We start from the raw sequence: 19,971 nt of genomic DNA on the forward strand, positions 1-19,971 counted from the left end.
ACCTTTTCAAACAATACTTTCAATACTTGAGCATAATATTATCATTATTATGATAATGTTTTATTTATTACTACTTAAAACATGACTAAGATTTTTTTTTCACATTAACATGTACAAAATTTGCATAGCAATTCCAAGGCACTCTCTTTCAAAATCACATTGCTACATTTTTAATGTGGGTGGATTAACTGTTTCTCCTCTAAGTATTGCTGGCTATTCTTTTTCCAGCTAAAGTCAATGCATTAGTCAGGCTATCACCACCCTAAACAAATGTAATCTATTTCATGCATTGATTAAACCAGCAGAGCCTGAAGGAACATTTCACCATCCAGGAAACCAAATTGGTATTTATAACTTCTATTCATGCTCTTTTTGCATACAGATTGCAAAATTGCAGAGGTGGCATTTTGGTTTCTGACCTAATGTATTCGAATAGAGGGATCAGTCAATTGTGTAAAAGAAGCAAAAAGAATTTAAATACATACTTCAAGGTCTAACACTAAGTCTGCCAGTAAGATGCAGTATATTTTAATATAAATATTACACAGGTTCCATTCTGAAACTTAAACTCACCTGCTTTAAAGAACATTTTGCTTCCACTCCTGGACCCCACTGCTGTCACTGCTCCCTAGATGTCTGGCCCTGTGAAAAGCACAGCACAAGATTTCTTCTGAGAGGGGGGCTAACAAAAGATTAGACTGATTATAATCCCCACCTCTGGATTATAAGGGAGGTAATGCAAATATATGTATTTCCAGCACCTGTTTATTAAAACTGAATAATCTTATAACTACTCATGGCCCATTTGCAAGTACAACTTAACTCCACTAAACCATAATTTTCCAAATAAAAGATTTTGTCAGCACTTTAGAGTCTTCATTTTCCTCATTTCCAATCCCAGAGGTTTCAAGTAGTTCTGAGCCTAGCTGGGATCACAAATTTAAAAAATAATAAAATAAACCATGAATTTGGGTAGGTTGTTAGGGTTTTGGGGTTTTTGTTTGTTTGTTTGTTTGTTTTTTATACAAAAAATTAATTTGTCTTGTTTAGAAAAGTTATCTCCACAGCCTGCTTGCTGATATGTCCAGAAGTAGTTACTTAAGGGGAGTCACAGGAATCAAGGTACTCATTGATTCTTCCCCTTCTATTTTGTAGGATTTTGCCCCTCTCAGAAACAGAATTGTCTGAAAAAGATCTCTAAATTCATCAAGTTCAACTGTTAACTCAGCACTGCCCTGTTCACCAGTAAACCATGTCACTTAGGACCAAACTGAAAACTTCCATGCAGGGTGATTCCACCCCTCCCCTGGGCATCCTGATTCAAAGCCTGACCATACCTTCAGTGAAGAAATTCTTCAAAATATCCAGTGTAAACCTCCGCTGGAGCAACTTCAGATTATTTCCTCTTGTCCTGACACTTTTACCTGGGAAAAGAAAACAGCCTTTATTGGGAAAAAATATAATAAAATCAATTTTGAAGTGCAAAAATGACAGAAACAAAAAATTATCAAAAGCATTTAGAAGATAAAAAGCATTTTTGCACTTTGTTACATCACCCAGAGTGACAGACATAAGACTCTACATCTATTTAGAACCGTCCAGGAAAATTTAAGTTAATCTATATACTGCACATAATTATGGAAAAAAATATAGAAAAATCAAGATTGTCATGTAATGACACTTTGGAGAAAACGAGAAGTGGAAAGGCTGGACAAATTGTAGGATCAGAACAAGTCTGAAGTTGGCAAAGACCAGTCTCCTGCTCACAGCAGAGTAAGGCACAGCTGTTTGCCCAGGACCATGCCCAGACAATCCATCTCCAAGGACCAATACTACACAACCTCTCTGGTCCTGTCACTACACACCCCTGAAAAGAACCTGTCTTCACTCCCCATCACCAGGTACACAGTGATAGATTTTCTCCAGGGTGAACAAGTCTGGCTGTCTCAGCCCATTCTCCTTGTGACGCTTCAATGGACTCTCCAATATATCCATGTTTTCCCTGTATGTCTCATTAGCATATCATGTTCACAGCTTTGTTCTCCATTTGGTACACAAGGACTTTTGGACAAGCAAATTAGAGAAGAGATAACTAAAAAAAAAAAAAAGAGAGAGAGAGCAGCAAACCTACACTTTAAAAAAAAGGGTTAAATATGCTTTCTTGACAGGACTACTCACAATTCTGCATAATTCCAATCTTTAGTTATGTTTACTTACTTGAACAGAAAACACTGTCATCTCAACAAATGGTGCTAACATTTTATTTTTGTGCAGCCTGTGTTCATTATAATTTAGGTATTACAGTATGCTGTCAAGCTTTCATGAAATACATGTCTGTCTGGAGAGAGGAGAGGTAGCCCTTTTCATTTTTCCAAAGCAAAGTAAAGCAAATGTGCATGATATAAAAGTACAGTAAAAAAAAAAAAAAAAATCTTCCCTCTTATTGTATGTATTTTGGTAGTGAAATATAGTATGGGGAATTTTTGGATAAGAAAAAATTACAAGTAAAGGCTGTACTGAACTTATTTGTACCATAACAGGCATCTGTAGCTTTAGATACATAGATAAGAAACTAACAGTTTGTAAACCCTACTACCTCCAATTTTATGATGTCTAGTACTAAATCCCATCTATGACATTTGTAAATTGAGTGGTGGAAATTTTCAAAGCAAGCATTTTTTTTTTAATTGTGAACTCTTTTGAGAAAATCTGGAAATATTAGTTTTCACATCAAGTTTCCAGAAAATGCACTACAAATGCTTAGAGCAAGTATATTCTTCAACGCATCACTGCTATTCACACATGAAAATCCAGTAGGTCTCCTCACACAATTAGGCACCTAATTATGTGGGGGGAAAAAAAGCAAAACAAACAAATGAATGCTTAAATAAATATCTGTGATAGAATTGCCCATTCATTTATTGTTCACATTCAATTTTTAATAGTGCATTCTTGCCTGTACTAGCTATAAAAATATTAAGTATGTGCCAGTGCAATGGGCATACACCTAATATTTCAGGCTATATCAGCAATTATTACTTCAGTAGGAACAACATATACAATATTTCCCTCATGAAACACACATGAAATAATTTGCTAGAGTATTTGACCAGTCAAATCTGGTTCATTCTGTTGACTGGTATTGATTCTGAACAAAGCAGACAGTGCTGCATTTTTCAAAACCTAGACTCAATAAATTCACAACCACACCAATTGAGCTGACAAACCAGAAGCCATACAATACATTTACATTCACAGCTAGCATGACTTCTCTGATCTTTTCCCTCCAGACATGAGACTGTAATATGATTTATTCTACTCTATTATTGCTTTCTATGTCCCAGTCCATGTTTTTGCTTAGGGACGCATGATGAATCAGCTGCCAGGGGCCAGCACACTGAAAAAGTGAGAATATGAAGACGTGATAAGGTGAAAATGTGATTACAGTTCCAAACCACCCCCAAAAGAAAGTCCTTGTCACCACAGTTTACACACCACAATTCAGAAGACTAATATGAATCAAGAGTGAAAAGTCAACCAGAAATTTTAAGCAGACTACTGAAATAAAATTACACGGTATGTGCCAAAAAATTACTTGAAATGAGAGAGAAGAGTAAAAAATCCTGTAAGCTGAGAAAACTTAGCCTGCAATTCACCTAATTTATCAAACATGTTCATCAGCTTGCACAGAACTGTTATCACAACATTTGCATTTCCATAAACTGCTTTCTAGAGCAGAAAAAAAAAATAGAAACACAGTTATGATAAGTGTACTTCTCCTTAGCACTGCCAGCTTACTAGAGGTTGTTGCCTCCTCATTTTTGGCAACCAGACACCCCCAGAGCTGCAGCCAGCCCTGGCAGCATCGCCCCGCAGGCTGCCCTGGCTGCACAGAGGGGTCAGCTGAGGGCAGTGGCTGAGGCTCTTGATAACAGGAGAAGTATCATGGGCACCACTGCTGCCCACAGCATCCTGCCATCATTACCATGCTTTATTAAGAAAAAAAGAGAACCTTTCACAGTAATGTGGAAACATTTCCTGCAGCATGAGGCTTTGCTGGAAGGCATCACGCCCAAGTACTGCTCTGCCTCTCTAGTGCTGGACCCCTGAACCTCAATGGGATTACAGTGATAATCACTTTTGACTGAAGGCAGAACAAGACTAAAGAGGCCAAAAGCTCACAATGTGAAAACTGTGTCAGCCCTTGGCATGAAGACAGACAGCTCAGGAAGCTCTTCTCTGTTAACTGGTTGAGTCCACTCTTGTTTGTGCTTACCATTGATAAAAGCAACAGACATGCCAGCTGTCCAAGCTGAAGGATGAAAATCACCTTCAGACAACTTAGATGACAAAAAGGAGGATTTTTAGAGTCAGTTTGCTTCTCTAACTCTCATTACTAAAAAAAGTTGTCTTCAAATGGTGATTCCCCATTTATTTTAGATACATTTATTAAGCTCAGGTGAATCCTAGGATCATAGAATATCCTGTAGGGAAAGGCCCCACAAAGATCATCAAAATCTAGCTCCTGGCCTTGCATAAGACTGTACCAAGAACCACATCTTGTGCCTTAGTGCATTGTCACCCCATGTAAGAATTGGGCGAGTTGTTCTAACTACAAAGATCAGCTGGTAAGAGCACATTGAATTTTTGGAGGATAAAATAAGGACAGCAGAATCCCAACCACAAGATAGAGCAGATGCAAGCAGAGCAACACCCCGACTGGACAAACCACCTGGAAGTACAGACTGTGCTCAGTGCCTCTGATCCTTCACCTTCTGATGAGCTGAAAGGCTTGTGGGTGTTCAAGAGCAGACACCAGAGCAGTGAACACACCTTCCCCACATGTGTCCTCAAGACAGGTGACACTGCTTTGTGGAGTACATAAAGAATCAGATCCAGGTCAAGATCTTTTCTGCATCTGGATGTGATCATATTGAAGGCAAGCAGCCTTTAGACAAGTCAATCAAAATCTACCTGTTTTTCCTTATAGTATGAGGAGATGCAGCTAACCCTTGTCCTTCTCACATTCAAAGAGAGGTAGACAGTTTCTGGAAGGACTCTAATACTTGCCATGCATGTTTTAGCCCAAAACTTATGTACTGACATGCTAGGCATATCTGCTCTCCCTCCCATCTATCATGAAATTTAATCTGACTTTTTTTCATGGCTGATGGGGGTGCTGCACACTTTTTCTCTTTGGCAGAATTAAGTACTCTTGCATTATCTCAGCATTGTATTTCTCCAAATGCAGAACAAATTGACCACTTATTTTTAAATTAGGTTTTTTTTCCTAAAGCTGTCCTAAAGGTGTCCAATGAAACTTTTACAGAAAAATAGACCATTTCATACATAAAATTCCGTTGGCAAAAATTTCAAATCTCTAGAAAAGACTGAAGGAAAGTATCTAAGGAATTCATATAACACCAAACTTTTCACAAAGAAAAATTCTACTTTCTGGTCAGCTCTGTTCCCTCCTCATCACATCAGGTTTCATGAAAAATAAATTTATTTTTCAATAAAAATCACTTACTTCAAATCAATACCAAACAGTTCAAAAACAATAGAAACAAGAAATACTTATATAACTAGGAACCATCTTAGATATTTATATGGTGCCCCACATTAAAATGTTTATATTAATGTGTCCAGCAATAAAGGTAGAAAACAGAAGTGATGGGAGGCATAGAACTGACAGAACAGGATATCTTATACACTTCTATGGGACTTTTGTTATGGTTTCTGTGTAAAACAGTGACTTTTCCATGGTATCTGACTTCTGGAGATTGAGACAAAACAGCAATAACTAAAATTAAGAATAATATCTATAAAATCACATTTACTAAGATAAAAGCAACATTCCTGCAACTGACGCCCACATGGAAAAATCCTGAGTTACAGTCTAATATGGTCCAGTTGATTTGCTTCAGTTAAACAAATTACATTGCTCCCAACAGTACAGAAGGTGTCCTATGATGACTCAAGTGTGTTCCTGTGTACATTTATAACATATTTAATATTATGCACATAATATGACTAATAAGATACGTGAAGAGTATTTTCAGCCCAAATGCCAGTTGCTGTTGATCTGGAAGGTGAAGCTTCTAGATAAGAAAAAAAAAATTAAAAACTTTTAAAGCAAGTAAATGTAGTACCTTTGACTGCAGTTGAAAAATATATTCTGAACCTAAAATTTAAGATGTTTGACTAGTTCAGCATAGCCCCATCTGAAAAGTTGGGCATTGGGAAAAACAGTTCTCTCCTTTCAGTGTTCTGTCTTCCAAGGAGGAGTGACTGACCCTGAAGAGCCAGTGACAGATTGCACACATGTACTTATCACATTTCCTTTATTATGCAAATGCAGCACATCCATAATTTCTGTTGGACTCAAGGAATTTGTTATTAATTTTTATTTAATACTTCTAGTTTTATTCCAACCATTAAAACTTATTGGAGAACACTTGCACTCTAAATTTCTCTACTAAATAACTTACAACTGTGGCCGAGACTTGCCTTTGTTTTGGTAGGCACCAACACAAAGATTTACAGATGTAAACCCTGAGGTCTCCTGTTCAGTTCCAGAGTAAACCCACTAAAGTTTGAACGGATGGTACATATTTAATGAAAAAATAGCCTCTTCAATTTTTTTACTGTAATATTTCTCTTCATCTGTTGTGCCTCAAGAATAATTTCACAGATCAAAATGCATGAAGTAATTGAAAACAATTTTCAAGTGTCACATTGATTTAAAATATTTCCTCTTAAAAGATTCCATTTTTCAAAATGTGTCATGATTAAGCAATAATTGGAAGATTCTCTTAACTTCCCCAATTCTGCCTTTTAACACAAAGATATGTGATGATTCCTATACAGAAGACGAAAGTTGTTTTGTAGGATATGATTTTGTGAAATTAATCACTGATAACAAATATACATAATGAAATTTCTCATTTAGCAGAGGCTAAAATTACTAAGAGAAAATTAGGATAGAAGGGCATCTTGAAACCTCTATCCTTGATATACAATTGTAAGTCAATTGGCATTTCTGTCTTACTGTAAAAATCCATGTCTTTAAATGGTGATACAGCAAGTCCTAACAGTAACAGAGTAGCCATAGTAAGCATGTTAAGGGAAAAATCAGAACAGAACTTATTTAAATTTTCAGTGGATAAGTTTTTCTCCATGGTTCTAATGTGCAGTTTTTCTGTATAAAAATGTTTTCTTTTGGCAACTGCTGGAGAAAAACCTACCTATGTACACTAAAACTCCCTGTGTTTACAGTAAAATCCACAAAGTTTAAGTTTGATTAATCCACTTAATGCACCCATCTCTCACATCAGTAGCAATCATTAGTGTCAGGCTTAATCAAGAACTCCAGATTTTGGACACATGGCAAGGGGTTATCTGACCTCTGTATTTTTTCAAATACTATAAAGGATTTCTGCACAGAAAACAAACAAAAAGCTAATATATGTCTTAAAATGAACTTTTTGGCCTTTCTTTATAAATAACCAGTGTCAGCCAGGGTTCAAAAACATTCATTCATGGGTAAGCAACTAAACTGAAACTATCAAGAGCAATCTCCAACAAGACACCTTAGGGACATAGGACTATAAAGGTGTCTAATATTATGTGGTTTCTGCATTCTGTTTAAGCATCCTGGAGCATAGGTAAAGTTCACTGATGTCCCCTTCAACCCATCCTTACATCCTTAACCAAAATATTAAAAGCAAGATAGTCCAAAAATCACAAGACAGAAATTCATTTTTGTATGCTTCTGATGGCTCTTTGTGACTGCAAACACAAAGCCAGAGTACAGATCAGAAGAGCATTATCTGATTGAAGGAATCTCTGGAATATGTAACATCACTGGCATAACTCCAATATTACTTCTCTATATTGCTCTGAAGCAATATAATAAAGAGGAAAAAGAAGGCATAACCAAAGTATCAAAATACTGATATATGTTTAGCAGGACACAATTTTGCTGATTTATGCCAAAGACCAAAGTGTAATAATTGAAGTTTTTAACTGACCTTCCTATTTTTTTCCACACTCCTTTGAAACACGGCAAACCCTGCTCAGACACCCATCATTCTAAGACTGACTGCAATAACGAAAACATAGACTAGGGGCAAAAAGAAAGGCACTCACAAATGTAAGTGCAATCACTGGGACATTAAATAAAAAAAAAAAAAAAAAAAGATGCCTCTGCTGGCAGTGTCAGTTTTCCCCCAGTGTTAAAAAATGCAGTCTCACATCTTTGTAAAAACAGATCCACCCTCAGTGACAGAAGAGTTGGTGTGTGAACTATTGCAGGAGCTCAACTCCTACAAACTGATGGGAACAGACATCATGTGCCCAAGGGTTTTGGGAGAGCTGGCTCATGTTATTGCAAGGGATTTCCATAATATTTCAGAAGTTTTGAAAAACAGGAGATACACTGGAAGACTGGAAGCAGGCTAATATCAATCTACAACAAGGGTTTAAAAAACAATCTTTTGTACACACCTTAACAGTGGAATTTTTTAGCTTTATGGTGACATGCAGCTGGGTTGGTCTGAGTGCTTTTTGTTTTCTGTCTCTGATATTGCATAAGATATAATTAACCTCTAAAAAATATGTTTAGATTTCATAGCCAGTCTTGTCTCACACATTTTATTTGCATCCCAGTGTGTGACCACTCAGGCTACCCAACTGGGTTGGTCATTATCTCACAGCAATCTCCATATCTCAGTTTTCAAAAGGATTTGTCTGCTCCTCATTAGCCAAGGTCAAACAGGACTAATGTTTGGAAGATTTGTACCTCATTAGCATTATCTTTATTGCCATTATTTCACAAGCTAACAAAACAAAAAGGATTTATTCCCCAGTTAGTCCCAAACATTCCTACCCTTCTCATTAGTATTGGCATAACCCTTTTCTCTAGGGCAGCTCAGCGCTCAGTTCTTGAAGGAAAGGCTGACAGCAGCAAAATTATGGTACCAAAAGGGACAGGCAGAAAACACTGTCCTGATTTATAATCAGATTCCCTTATTGTAACAAGCTTTTTCTCATTGCTGGACTACTTAGATCAGCTTATGTAATAGAAACTACTTCTTGTTCTAGCTGACAAAGAAGGGCGTGTTCCCTCCCATGCTTAATACAGAATTTTAACCATCAAATGCTGTGCAGGGTCATTGGCATGGTCTTTTAATTCAGCTCCTAATAAAAAAAGAATATTCCCATTCTGAAAATCACTGACCTATGCAGGTATGGTCTGTTTTGCACCTCTGAGTGACAGAAAAGTAAAAAATATAGTTTCAGGATGAGATGTGACATGGGCTCTCACGTGCTTCAGATTCTCAGCATGCTTCCATATAAAACTTGATGGTCTTTGCAACTCATTCATGTCTAAATGCATTCAAGAGATAAATCTGAGGTATTATCAGCTTTGGAAGAGACAGACCTAAAAATAAGCCATCTCAAGTGAGTAGAAATTTCTCCAGAAATTGAGATAGATGTACTCTCATAGCAATCAGTGGTCATTTTGTGGAGCATCAGAGGATTTAGGCACAGTTTGCCTTCATTTCTTGTTCTTATAAGTGGATCCTAGCTGTCTAGATTAAATTGACATATATATACAGGCACAAATAGAAGTAGAAAATATCTATGATGCTTGGGGAGTGTTCAGATAATGGAGGTATCAGATATTTAGCTACAATTACTTGAAGCAAACCAGGATTTTTTAGGTAAATATGGATTCAAACTGGGACTTATCTACTTTATTAATCAGTGAAACAGTCACTTCAGAAAGAGATTCATCTGACTTTAGATAAGATATTGTAGCAGAAGATAGATCACTCTCTTTAAAGGTTTATTTAATTAGCTGTGAAAGATGCTTAATCAATTGCCCTCACATTTTTAGGTGTCCCTGACAGAAGACAGAAATCCCCACCTTGGGCACCAACAAGGGTTTTCATATCACCAGACACGGATGCCTAAGGATCTAATTTCCTCAAGTCTTTTTATGTAGAGAGGAGGAAATGCAGAACACCAATTTTAAATTACAGTTTTGAACACTTTCTTTGTTGAAATTTTTTAGTCTTATTTCTAAACATAAATTGAAGTAATCTCATGGTGGTGTTTTGCGGGCAAACATTTGTGTGAGACACTCTAGTAGCATAGTGTAGGTATTTAATACAGTTTCTCTCTTAGGAAAAAAAAAAAAAACCAAAACCAAAACAAAAAAATCCCTCAGGGCAGCAATTCTGCAGTTCATTTGTATTCTTAAATACAGTGTCTCAGAAAGCCAAGTGCTAAACTCAGTACTCTTCTGCCAAGCTTCATTACAGGCTTTTGTCTCACCAAGGAGAAAAGGGCTTACAGACAACATTTACACATAACCAGGACTGCAACACCTGCTCTTAGAGCGAGAGATCATCTGCTACTTCTACATCCTGTATCACCCAGCAAGATAGCTGAGGATAAAACCATGTCCTACCAGCTAATCCCCTCATGCCAGTGACCTAGAATGCTGACAAGTGCAGTGTTCTCACAAGTGAAAACTACTAACTAATGACCACACATCTGAGTGATAACAGCCCTGTGATAACCACCCTCTCAGCTTTCAACTCCACAGAGCACACCAGGTTCCAGGGGTTTAGCTTGTCATTGTGTAATATTCTTGTTGCCACTCATTAAAAACATACACAAATGTTAAAAATAAAGGTCAACACGAATGCAGGCTGTAGCAGTCTAGCTAGGGTTTTATAAAAGCCTTCTCGCATTTACCTTACACAGTCTTTCTTTCCTGCGAGAGGGTTTGACAGATTAAGGGACTTCTGAGTAGTTTCATTCATAAACTGGGGGAGATGATTCTGTCCTTTTATCATCATAATTTGAAAGAATCCAAGTTACCAAAGGCAAAATATAGCAAAGATATCTTTACTCCTTAATGCATAATCTTTATGTGACACAGCATAATAGGCAGCCTGTAGGGAAAGCAAGGAGCCTGCAGCTGATGTGACTGACTGACACAGCCCACACATTGACTTCACAACTGGCAAACAGACACTGCACTTAAAAACCAGACTAGAAAAGTTAAAAGAGGGCATGACAAAATTCAGGGAAGCTGGAATTTCACACTTAGATTTGCTATTTTATTTATTTGGTTTTGGTTTCTTTCCATCTTGACTGACTTAAGGTTACCTGACTTTTTATTTAACTATAGGGCTAATTGAAATAACTTTTATTTGACCCTTCTTGCAACCCCTTCAAAGATCATTCAGAAATGGCTGTTCTTCCTTGCAGCTGCAAATATTGTATTAATTCACCCAGGAGAAATGGTTTACCCAGCACTGACAGTCTGTCATGTCCTTATCTGACCTCATCAACTGCTGTTACAGAGGTCTGCCAGAGGAATCATTCAGTGCCCTTCTGATTGATTACAGTATTGATTTTTCTTCTTCTCCTTCTTCTGCTAAAAAAAAAAAAAAACAAAACAAAACAAAAAACCAAAAAAACCCGCAGTAAAACCCCCAAACCAAATTATCTATCTTACCAACTGCAAAACCATTTCAGAAGTTTGTAAAGAAAACGTTGTGATCCTTGACAAAAATAGCAGGTCCAGAGTACCAAGGATTAAGCAGGTATTTGGAGTCTGTTCTTCACCCTAGATTTTGGCCGCCTTTAGTCTTCTACAGCCTACTCCTCTCCACTGAAAATACACAATAGTCATTCTTACAGTAGGTTACTCAGACACTTTTGAAATTGTATACTCATTACATACTGAAAATAAGCAGAATAAATTGTAAAATTGCAAAAAGCATGACACTTTTCAGGTCCATATACAGAGACCTTAAAAACATTCTTGAATGTGAAGAACCAAAAAAAACCAGTTTATTTCCAATAGATTTTCTTCATAGTATACTTTACTCCTATTAGAGAATTTTCCTAAAGCCTTGTAATCATTTTCCTCGATTGAAAGTTCTGCAGTTCTATATGCACCCTATTTATATGTCATGCAATTAGAACCATGCAAGATTTTAGAGTGAAGCCATTAATATAAGCTTATAAGATGCCTGCATAGACCCCCTGCTAGTAACAATCCATCATTTAGAATTTCCATTTGAAAGGTGTTCTAACTTGAGTGTTTTTACTTAAGAACTATACTACTTGGTGAAGCTCCACTGGCACTAGGAAGACTAACAAGCATAAAAGAGCATGGTAAGTGGTACTTTTTGTTGTTATGATAGGATTTAAAAGTAATAGTTCAGGATATTCTATTAACTAAACAAAAAAAAAGGTTCAACAAAATGCATGAAGGAGAAAAGCTCATCATAATTCAGAATGTCACAGCCTCAATCAAAAGATTTGTATACATGAAAAAAGTTTTACAAATGTCTTTTTATTAAAAAATGCTTAAAGGTTGAGAAGGATTCAAAGAAAGAGGATGCAGATGTGCATTAAGGAATTTGTTTTTATTAGATTAGATAGGTGTTCTTATTAAAATTCAGTAAATAATATATTATTCCAGGTATTTGATTTGATTTTTTTGCACTGTCACACACATGACAATAAAGCATATTTTATCTTTGCATTAATTATGAGACTGAAAAGTGATAATTTTAAATTACTTTAGTCACTTTACATATAAATAACCAGGTGGGACTTTCTGGTAAATAATAAGAAATGTTGCATTTAAATTTGAAGATATTGGGGTAGTAAATTTCACAGTAGTGAGAAAACAGGCACATTAGTTAAGATTTTAAAAAGATTATTTTCCTAAAAATAGAAATATTATTTATTCCTAAACTCCACTATTAAAATGGGATAAATTTTAAAGATATGAACATTTGTCAGTTTTGTAATCTGTATTGCATGCTGCGTCTCCCCCTCGAATCCACGGGAACAGATCCCCTGTGGAGCCCGGCCAGCTGGGCAGTGGGGCGAGTTGGGCAGAAGGAAGGAACTTCTCCTTGGATCCCGGGGGCTTGGAGAAGCTCCCACATGAGTCCAAAGACGAGCTGGTCCCACAAGCAAAGGAAAGAGGCGCTCTCCCTCAGGTTCCAAAGTTTAATGAGGGCCTGGAGAGATCCCAGGCCACATCTGACCTCAAAGGGCCTCCAGAGCAAGAGAGAGAGGGCCCAGCCCAGAGCAGCCAGACATAGGGGGGCCGGAAACCCAAGCAGGCAATGGGGAAGGACATGGGAGCGGCTCTGGGGCAAGGCCTCAGAGTGACCAAAGGAGGGGTCGGGGAGGAGTCCCAGCCAGGGTCCAGTTACCTGGTGACCCTGGGAGAAGGATCTGGACAAAGGGGAAGGGTCACCAGGTGATGGACACATCACCTGGGAGGAGACTGGAGGATGGGTTGGGGTTTGATGGACATACAGGTTCTGATGGGAAAGCTGGGATGGACCAAACAGGTACAAAGAGGGGATATGGAGGGACAAACCATTATGAGGGGATATACAGTGCAAACACAACTCTACAACTGCAAGTTCTAAAAAAATCCTAAAAAAACACAAACTCTCCCCATCCCCAGAAGAGGTAAAAAAATGCTGATAATAAAACATCAGTTTAATAAAAAAAAAAGTCTCATAAGTATACAAAATATGATTTCTGAAACCTTTACCTTTTGATATGTTGCAATTCTATCACTTTCATGAAGCTACAAAATTTATTTATTGCTTGCTGATACAGTTCAAATTTGTTTTGCAATAGGACTCAAAGAACAAAAAAGTTGTAATTGTGTCCAAATGAAGGAATATAAAAACATTTTTTTTAATATATGAACATTAACCAATTCAAGAAATTATTTTAGAAAATATCTCATTAGTATTAATTATGTTTTCTTATTAAACAGGCAGTTGTGTCAAATGTGGCAGATTAGACTATCACAAAATGGATGCTTCTACTTTTTACTGGGGAATTAATATTGATTTTACCTTTGAAGTCTTAAAAGTTTGTGAGAAAGCATCCTTGTCATTCAGAAAAACAAAAATAATCTTCTCAGAAATACTAATTTTTGTTAATATATATTCTAGCATTCTTTATTAGCATATGATTAATTTTTCCAGAAGACATATGAAACTACAAAATACAGGAAAACCACAGCAGTCACACATAGAATTTTTAAAAATAATACACACAAAGACAGTGAAAATGTTCCTATCATTTTCAATTATGCTGAAATATAAAATATTCATTTCATAACCAGACTCGAGGAATCAAAGATAATACATGGCATTTTCATGACAGCTGATATTTCTCTGGCTGGACCCAGACCAAGATTCCAAACAGCAGATCTGGTCTGAGGATTTTGAGGTGATCTGAGAAGTAATTTATTTTTACCAGTTTTTCTTTTTCTTAAATGGTTTCTTGAAACTGGCACAGGAAATTGTCTCAAAGGCTAGAGAAGAGTGATGGCTGGGTAATATAAGCCCCCAAATGAATTAACATATAGGGTGACATATAACTTCATTCTCAAAGGAAGACACTTAAATAGATATATAGAGGGCACTAGCCAGGCTTTGGAGGCTAAAATGAATGTTTCCTCTGTTCAGCTTTCAGACATCATTTTTCTCTAACTCATTTGCAAGACTACGTTTGTAAGGGAGAGAGCTAAAAATAAGTAATTTGGCTAAAAATAGAAACTGAACTGTATTTCTTTGGTGTTTACATTACTCATGTGGGCAGCAAGCTGAGAAGTGCTCTGGCAGTAGAGAGCCACCAATGTCCTGGGCTGCATTAGCAGGAGCAGAGCCAGCCTCTCAGCCCTCCTTGGACCACTGCTGGAGCGCTGTCCTCAGGCGTGGCTGCCCAGTGCAGGGCACCAGGGCCATAGATTGGATTGGCAGCACAGGGCTGCCACTCTGGCAGGGATTCAGCCTGAAAAAATGGCTTTAAGCAGAACAAAGAATAGTCCCCCAGCACCCACAAGGAGGCTGTAGGAGGATGGATTGGGATCTTTACAGTGGGACATGGTGAGTAGATAAAACATAAAGAGCATAAAATTAAACTAGAGACATTCAGACTGGTTACACATTTTTCCCCCATGAGAATGGTTAAACCTTGGAAGAAATTGCCCACAGAGGTTGTGCAACCTCTCTTCATCCTTGGGAATTCTCAAGACCCAGCTGGATAAGACCCTGAAGCACCTGGGTCAGCTCAAGCTGACTCCTCCTTAGGTTCCATCCAACCTGAACTATCCTAAGATCCTACCACCCTTTGATCGAGAAAGGCAGCAAAGATTTTTTTCAGGCCTGAGTCCTGCACAACCCCTCCACTGGGTGCTACACTTCTGAAGCTATTCCTCACCACTGGTCAAATCTCACATGCCTATCTGGCTGGAAATTGTATGCTGCATGTTCATCTCTAAAAAAGTAAGCGGTATAAAGTATGTGTCTGGCTGAATAGCTATAATACACCAAAGAAGCATTAAAAGAAAATATTCCTTAGCTGCCAGTTGTTTTTAGTGTGGACAGACCCCCACCATGTTGCTCCTGCCACAGTGTCCAATAATTCTAGAAAGATAATTTGGCAGTCAAGGGAAAATGGCTACACAGGTTCCCATTATCAATTTGAAAAAAAAAAATCTTAAAAAAAACATAAATTTACCACCATCTGGCACCAAAAGAAATAAATTGTGATTTAAATTTCTAAACTGTATCATTTGTATTTGGCTTTACAAGTTAAAATAAAACCTTTTATATGCTGTCTTAAAAAAAAGCAGTCAAGTCTTTTAAGTAAAGCACAGAAAGTAATTTTTTTTAATAGATATAAGTGCATTTCACAATCTGTGAGATCTTTTCCTTGGAGCAAAAGCAGTCCTGTAATGTACTATAATTATTGCTACTATCTGTATGTGCTAAAGTTGTTCTGACAGCTCTCAAACAGGAACATGACCTACTACTAGAAAACATAAAAACATTCCCCACACATTACTAATAATATTAGTATTATGTTAGTGGAAATATGTTATAGTGGAGATATTACATTAGTGAAATTAATTACTTAACTTCAGTATTTCAAGCTATTCCAAAGAAAAATGTAGAATCAAAACAATCAAAATCTAGAAGTTACAACAAATATTTCCAGGAATGTATAAAGATCAAGACCTTTAAAAGCAAGAGGCGGGTTAGATTCTTCTCTTCTACCAACCACAAGTGTAAATTCTCTTACTTCAAAATTACCATAATTGTTGCAGAGCTGAATAAGATTTTTAAAGGGAAAGTTCTTCCACTTTGGCACTATCATCACAACTCATCCACAGTTCTTGTCAATTTGATTCACATAGCTACGACTCCCATTTACAGCCTAGTGCACAACAAAAATTCATGGGGTTTTGCTAACCTGTTAAAAAAAAGTAAAATAATATTACAAGTAAGGAGCTTGTAGATTTAGCTTTCTTGACACCATAACCCAAGTCTTAAAGTTCTTCATTGATTTTTTCTGAAAGCTATGAATGTACAATTTGAACTAATTGCCAATTTTGACTTCTGACTACTATGTGTATGAAAAACATACAGTTGCTGTAGCTACAGTTTTAACTGTAGAATTCTATTTATAAAATTGATTTAAAATTTGCAAATTATAGGGAGAAAGTACTGAAAACATCTCCCACCTTCACAGGCTGCAGCCTCTGCCTTACATCAGTGCTGCAGCCATAGTATGATTCTGCTTACACAGCAGTTGAATGTTTCTCTTCAGAATTTTATTTTCCATGTTTGTCTCCTACTTTTACCTTCTTTTCAGAAATTCCAATGAATTTTATAATGAGCTTCCAACAGAATGTGCATGTATGAATGCTGCAAGTAAATCAGATGCTTAGTTACACACAACTAACTTCTTAATATAGGACTCACCTCACCTAGATTGGGGATGATGGAAAGAATACATATTTTTAATGATCTGTTCACTACATCTGCTAATATTTAAAAAATATAGATTAAAAAAAATTAAAAATATAGATTAAATATACCACAAAAAAATTGTGAGTTATTTTCCAGAATCTAAAGATGCTACAGTTTATAGAGGTCTAGGTTTGGTCAGCTAAATCTTCTGTATCTTGCCCTAAGTAATATACCTTATTTGCAATATTCTTCCAGGTGCCTGAGAACCAGGAGGCCCCACTTCTCTACCCTTGAGGGAGATGCACCAAGTAAAATTTCTTAAATAGCCAGTAGGATTTGCCAAAAAATTAGCAAATCTCAGCTAAGTGTGACAACAGTTAACTGACTATTTCTGTTCTAGGGGCTGTGGAAATACATACAAAGAATTACAATTCTGTATTCTACTGGAATCATCTCTCCCATGGAACTGTTAAACAGTATTAAATAATACCAGAGGAAAGGAAGGGAAAAAAAATCTGGAAATTAATCACCTTCTGTAAGATTATGCTAAATGCTGCACTTAATTTCCCTGAGACAAGTCACAGCCAGGGATTCCAAAGTCACACAAGCAAATCTTCCTGCAGCTTGGTGCCTATTATGTTAATTCAGCAATGTTTGTTTTGTTTTGTTTTCTCCTATTATCAGCACAGTGGATGTGTTCCATTCAAAACTGTTACTATAGGAACTCTATGGTAACATATAAAATTTTCTTTTCTTTTGGATGAAAATATCAGAAAATTGATAGATAAGTTGTTTAGGTAGAACAATAGGGCATTTGATATTTAATCTGCAAGCACTTAATAAGAAGTATTCCAAGTAATGGCACAGTGTTATTATCATATCACTTAGTAAAATGGCAGCAAATTATTGTATTATTCACATCTCGTTGGGTCCATGCTATTATCACAGAGATGCCTTTAAAGATGACATTTAGCATACTCCTTTTATACAATAAAATGGTTAAAAGCACATTCAAATTTTAAAATGTTTCTGATCTCTTGACAGTTCACCAAAGCATTCTGTGGGCCCCCCTGCCTCTCCAGTGGTTAACTGTAGCTCTAAAACTTCTTGTAATTATGAACATTGCAGTCACACTAAATTAGACTGACAGTTGAAATACTGATTACTAAGGACTTATTAAGGACTACTTTGCAACCAATTATGCTGACATTTGACTTGATTTGACAGTTGAATTGAGTAGAAGATTCCTCCAAAACAGTAGAGAAAAATTTAATTTATATCCTCATCATTTTAAGATAATTGTTCAGGACAGATTCATTAATATACCACTACAAAATTTATTTTTATCCCAACTTGGAGCACCTATGATTCAAATGATAGACAAACAGTAAAAGCATGCAGTCTTTACCATGTCTGCATCCTCTTATATTTGACTTTTGGTGACTGTTACCATGAGATCTCTGGATCATAAAAATAAAAAAAGTAAAACAAAAAATAAAAACCATCAAAATTTAAAGACAGCTTCCAGAAAATAATCATTGACCATCAACATGAGCAAGTTAAAAATAGGTTTTCAAATTTAAAAATATTTTCCCTGTGAAATGATCAAAATTATTAAATGCAATTATGCCCAACTTCCACTGCTGTACCAGTACATGCAAATTTATTGTCATTATATCATTTGGCTGTAATTTCTCAAATATTCCTGCAATTTAGTGGATTTCACTTGAAAATTCTCCGAAACTCATACTTCATAATTTTTTATCATCCAAGTAAAAATTAACAAAAAAAAATATTACCCCTTACTTTAAATTCAACTACTTTACCTTCAGAGCACCACATACAGCACAGTTTGGGTTAGAAGAAGGTTGACAAACATTGATTCCCAAACATCTCCTTTAATAGAGGTGAATATACACTTAGGGAAAATCGAGAGGAAATTTCCTCGGTGAAATCTCTTATGTCAACTGAGGGAGGAAAAAAAGGGAAACAACAGATCCTTTCAGCCACAAAAGAATTTATTAAATATTTTCACAATATTTTAAAAGCTACTGTAGAATATAAGAAATGTCAACAACCTGTCACAAATTAATAAATGAATCACAGATATTGTAGGTAAAGTTTGCTTATTTTTATTTTCCATTGCTGTCTTGTAGATTCCAATGCAAAATTCCATAGAGTAAAGTACATGTCAGAAAAACATCCTGCTTCTTAGAAAGTACTCATTTCCTTGCATGTTTTCAGGACCAAAACAACTTAATAAGTGAACTGAAGTCTGAGGTTACTGTAGAAATGAACAAAACCCACTATAATTGACACAATTAACAGAAAATTAAGAGCATAATAATATATGGCTAATAGTCTTCAGGTTTCAATAAAACCTGTTTTATAAGGGTTGTTATTATTTTCTAAAGTCTGGTAAGACATAGATATCAAGCAGCAGGATTTTCTCAAAAGACTACATTTCAATTCTTTCATTTCTTGTCTCAGGGCAAGCCCCATAAACACAACTAAGTCTGTTGTTCTTCAATACTAAAAATGTCCCAAAACTCAAGGGTCTTATAACGAGCCTAATCAGTTAAGCTTTTTCACACCTTCAGCACATAGGCAAAGAACAAGATAGCCAAAGAGGAACACTCTAAAATGCAAAAATTTTTTCTTTTCCTGGGTTCAGAAGTCTTTATGTCCATTAAGATAATAGCATAAATAAAAAAAAAAAAAAAACCTGCAAATCCTGCCCTGTCAAAGACATCTAATTACAAGTAAAGAAAGAAATAAAGGAGAACAGATCTTTCCATTTTCCCACTTCTAAAAAGTTATTCATATCTCTTCCCTATCTGAAGAATCATTTACATTTTTGTACTTGTCTCAGCAAAACAGGTGCTTTGTAATATACAGGGATATTGAAACTATTGATTAGAATTCAGAGAATGCTGTGGTATAATCATGTGAAAGAGCAATTCCAGAGATGTTATCATATTTCCATTACTACATGAACTTCATGCTAGACAAGCTAAGTAGAGTTCCTGTGAATTGGCCTGTTTGCCTGTATATCAGGGAAACATTTTCTTATTCACTCATGTGTGATTTGTAGGATGAGATTATTTATATGTGAGTTGGAAAAAAAAAAAAATTAACT

The 19,971-nt window shown here is 36.2% G+C and overlaps 1 long non-coding RNA gene across 2 annotated transcripts in view; it reads right to left on the minus strand.

Annotated features, from left to right (window-relative positions):
- The window catches only part of LOC146763432 (uncharacterized), a 189,910-nt gene that overhangs the window by 71,384 nt on the left and 98,555 nt on the right, over positions 1-19,971 (minus strand). For both annotated transcript variants that reach the window (XR_014952036.1, XR_014952035.1), the window contains exons 2-3: positions 1,338-1,424; positions 574-642 (exon numbers count right to left, since the gene is read on the minus strand). This is a non-coding gene — a long non-coding RNA (uncharacterized LOC146763432). The remainder of the gene's footprint in view (positions 1-573; positions 643-1,337; positions 1,425-19,971) is intronic.

Source organism: Lonchura striata, chromosome 1A (genome assembly GCF_050655825.1).
Source record: "Lonchura striata isolate lonStrDom1 chromosome 1A, ASM5065582v1, whole genome shotgun sequence".
Classification (NCBI taxonomy): Eukaryota; Metazoa; Chordata; class Aves; order Passeriformes; family Estrildidae; genus Lonchura; species Lonchura striata.